Consider the following 4742-nt stretch of genomic DNA (forward strand, 5'->3'; position numbering starts at 1 on the left):
TTACTCAGTCCTATAGTACTTTTTTTAGACAATGCAATCCTGATAAACCTTTCAACATAGTAAGTTCTACTCAAGATAAAAAAGGTGTTTCTGCTCAATGTTAGGAGTCTCAAAAGAAGCTTCTGTCCCTAGAAGCACTACTCCCCCTTGAGACTGTTGACATTTTTTACTCAGATACAGTTTAAATTCACAGAAGGCACCCTAGTAGTGCAAGGCTATAATGTTTTTTTACATATTTTGACCAGCTGCCACACAAGAAGGGACAACAGTTGGAGGTGTATCAGTCCACATAAAAAGTAAGCGCACCTAAGATTGGTAAAACAATATGACATGTATGAGCTACTCAGTGTCTAACTAACAATAGGTTAAGTACCATACTATACCCTTGCTAGCTATAGGTCCCCATCTATGACCCAGGATGACCATATCATGTACTTGAATGTACTGGAGTCCCTCACCATTCAGCCAACACCATATTCATGGGTGATTTTAACTATCCCACCATAAACTGGGAAACATACACAACCACTGACATGCAGGCTTAAAAATTTCTGGATTTTTTCAATACAAACACCCTGGAACAGCTAGTCTACACACCTACTAGGGGTGAAGGATCCTTGATCTGGTACTCACAAATATACCCCACTCCCGTGTAATGCCCTAATTGGTCAGATCAGATCACAAAACCACCACCCTTGAAATAAATATAAAGCCCAAATTCCCAGCAAATCCCAGAACCAAAATAAACTTAGGACAAGATAATGTCCTAACATCTTCACTTCCTGTTGATATAGTTTCCACACAAAAAAGAAGCAGCTGCTCTCTCACTGCTAAAATGACTAACAAAATATGGCAGACATACATAGTTAATGATGACTTTACCAAGTCTCAATAGCTGCTGTGATGTGAGGCGTTTAAGGAGCAGCGCTGATATGAAAGTGGGAAATATTAATGATGAGGCTTCAGGTAGCTAAGTGGACAGCACTAATTCCCTTGGAATCATTCCAGGGAACGTCATGTAGTGAAGGTAGAAATATGTTTGGGTCACAATAAGAGTAAATAGTATTTGTTGTGGAGAAAGAAGGCAGAAAGTCACAGGACTTCTTCTAAAATTAAATGTTACTTCTTACCAAACCAAATTCAATTCATTGGGAAGCAGGTCATCTGTAAATGTCATCACATGATCTGAATCATATTCATTTATTATACCTGCACCTTCAGTCTCACTTCCATTTACTATGTACTTCATTCCATAATGATCACATAGGTACTTCTATAACTCTGCATTTGTATTCTGATTCAAACTCAGTCAGTGACCCCATGTCTTCTACAGAAGGGACTGCAAGAGTTTCTGCTGGGTCAGTCACTTTGGTTTCTATTTTTTAACTGTATTCATTTACATATCATTTGCTTTTTGCTTCCTTGCATTTCAGTTTATTATCATCTACAAAATATACTGCATGATGTATTTTATGGCGTGCATTGTTATTTTCTTTACTTCTTTTTATATATTTTTTTAGTTTTATTTAAATTTAAATATTTTTTCTTGTTGTTTGGAAAAGTTTTACATTATGGACGAATGCAAACCTTGTGTTTCTTTCTGTGAACCTAAGGATTATGTACTTTTGAACTGCTGAAAGAGCTGTGAGCTAATATTTGGAATTGAAGTCTGGAAAAGAAAACAGGTCTCATTTTTCTTTCTGCCAGGAGGTTATTGTGTTAATATATCTCTTACCCTCATGGATCTAGATGAGATATGTACCCAAGTGTGTCTTTATGTACTGTAAAAATTTGTCTCTTTGGAGCTTTGCTTGGTGTCCTTATGTACTGTAAAAAACTGTCTCTTTGGAGCTTTTCTCCCTGGGCCTCCACTGAAAATGGACATGTATCCAGCTGGACTATCCCGGTTAACAAATGTAAAATAAAATAAATAAATAAATAAATCTCATTTTCTCAACACCCACATTGTCCCTATTTTGTTTTTATACCCACTGATTCATGGTTTGACTGTTTCCAATCCAATTTTAAGCTCAAAAGCCTTTCACACTCATGTCTCATTGGTACCATCTAGGGATTACCGTAAAATCATATTACAAACTTTTCCCCTTAAATTAAAATTAACTTACCCTTACAACCCATCTTTCTTTTCACTAATTTTACAGTGCAGCATCCAGAGTTTTAAAAGTGTTCATACAAACTTTAATTTTTTAGAGTAACACCATTTTCTGAGACTGTCCCACATAGTAGCTGTGAACAGATAAAATAGAGCATGTACAACTTGTTTAAAACCTAAACAAAACCTATCAACTTAGTGACACTTTGATAAAGAGAAAAATGGGAATTGACTAACAGGACACATTTATCTAAATTATATTTTTATGGAGAAAAGCCCTTAGTTTAGATTAGATCTGGAGGCATTTCATGAAATTGTAGGAAAAGACTTGAGAAAAGTCAGTTATGTCAGAAAGTGTAAGATGTGCTAAATGCTCATAGAAGTTACATTCCTTGTTGAAATGCCTTTAAACATCTGTGAGAAGTACAAGAGTTATAAATATATTCAAAATGCCAAACAGAATATCTCAGCAGCTGTCCCACCCTGCCACCTTATAAATGCACATAGCAGTATACTGAGGTTCTGAAGACTGAACCAAAAAAAAGCTTTATCAGTGGTGCAGAATGGTATATGTTTAAGACAGAAAAACATGCAAGAATATAATATATGAAACATCGCTGACTATAATACAGATTCACCATGCAATGACTATTAAAAGAATCAACACAGACAAATTACTTGGGAGAATAACTGACAAAACGAAGCTAATGAGTCCATAAGGCAGACATTGTCTAAAACAGACACTTGTCTTACTGGACTTTACAAGGAGTTTGTGATAGCATCATGTGTGTTTACTTGAGATGTCCAAAATTAGGGACATCTCAAGTAAATTCAAAAGGTTAAATGTTAATCCTGGTGAAGCCATTGTTTACACAGGAGTGAAGAATCTACAAATGTCCCCCTTAATGGACATACAACAAGAGATGATGAGATTTCTGCTGCTGTCTCATATGGTGCTTGAACATCATGACAACATTTTATCACTCAGTTGGATGAGGACATAGTGTAACAGAGAGGGGGTTTAGGGTCTGTCCGTACCTCTAAACATCATAGTGCAAGATATCTGAAAATGCTCAAACTCAGGGGCATACTTTAAATATTGCTTTTATAAATTAGAAAGTTGCTGAAATAGCGGGTTTCACATTAGCATGCATTTTCTGAAGGATAAGTCTGAAACTCAAATGTGTGCCATTATTTAGTAATGTTAGTCCTCAATGATTTGTCAGAAAACCATACATTTTATGAGGAACAGACCAAACATATGAAGCAAAGTCTGTACAACCTGCAAAATTCTAGACAGTTGAGGAGTATGCCAGTCAGCCTGAAGTGATATTTGTGACCAACCTGTGTGCTTTGTACTTAAATGATTTCTCTCCTTTCCCATGTGTATACAAGACTGACCGATTAAAAATGGTGAAAGTGATTAAATTACTGCATAATTTGTGATAATGTCCCACTGGACATATTTGTGTAATGGTCCAGTTAGTATAGATAAGTCAAGGGATGTGAGGACAGGACCCCAACAACAGGAATATGTGATGGGAGGGGCTAAGCCCCATATGTAAAAATAGTGTTTTAGTTGTGTCTAGGGGCTAAGCCCCATATGTAAAAAAAACAGTGTTTTAGTTATGTCTGAAGGATACTTCTTACTTATATGAAGTACTGTCAATGTGTTTTCTGTTTTAGATTTGGGTGGATTTATGCAATCACAAATGGAAAATGATTTGTTTACAGTGGTGATTACTATAATGCAATCTTTTTTGTCTTAATTAAATGCAGTTGGAGATTTATGTTGTTTGAAGTAGTGTGCCTCAACCATGCTAACCTTTTAAAACGTATAATAAACTCTCTTACACACACACACACACACACACACACACACACACACACACACCATAATCCCCCACACATGACGTGCATGCACGTGTGTGCCTGTGTGTATGTGTGTGTGTGTGTGTGTGTGTGTGTGTGTGTGTGTGTGCGTGTGTGCGTGTCTGTGTGTGTGTGCGCGTGTGTGTGTGTGTGTGTGTGTGTGTGTGTGTGTGTGAGTGTGTGTGTGTGTGTGTGTGTGTGTGTATATATATATATATATATATATATATATACATATATACATATATCTTGTGCAAGTGTAGATAAATGCACTTACAGACCTCTATGAAAAAGCATTGCTGTTGTCCCAGTAGCAGATGAGGGAACTGTCATGTATAACCCCAGTAGGTGTAGAAGAAAGAAGGACATGGTACCTGAGGTAGGAGGTATGAGGCCTTATGTTAAAGATACAAAAAGGGAGAAACAGTCAGTAGCAGAGATGACTACAGGATGCTCAAAATAAGTCAAGGATTTAACATAGAGCATTTTTACCAGACAGTCTTTCATGCAGGAGCTTAAAATAATCATTGTAACTTTTCATGAGGAAAGCTCCCAAAAAATTATGCTGATATGTTTTATAATAAATTAGTTCTAATTCAAAACTTCTGCTCAGTGTTTTTATATGACTTCAAAGTTCCAACATGGTCATGGACATGTTTTCTGTCATTTTATGTTTAAACATAGCTTTCTGAACATTAAAAATGCCCACTGAGCACGAAAACATTTCTCAGTAAAAAAGACTTATTGTTGACATAAA

Source organism: Protopterus annectens, chromosome 8.part0 (assembly GCF_019279795.1).
Source record: "Protopterus annectens isolate FY-2018-M chromosome 8.part0, PAN1.0, whole genome shotgun sequence".
Taxonomy (NCBI): domain Eukaryota; kingdom Metazoa; phylum Chordata; order Ceratodontiformes; family Protopteridae; genus Protopterus; species Protopterus annectens.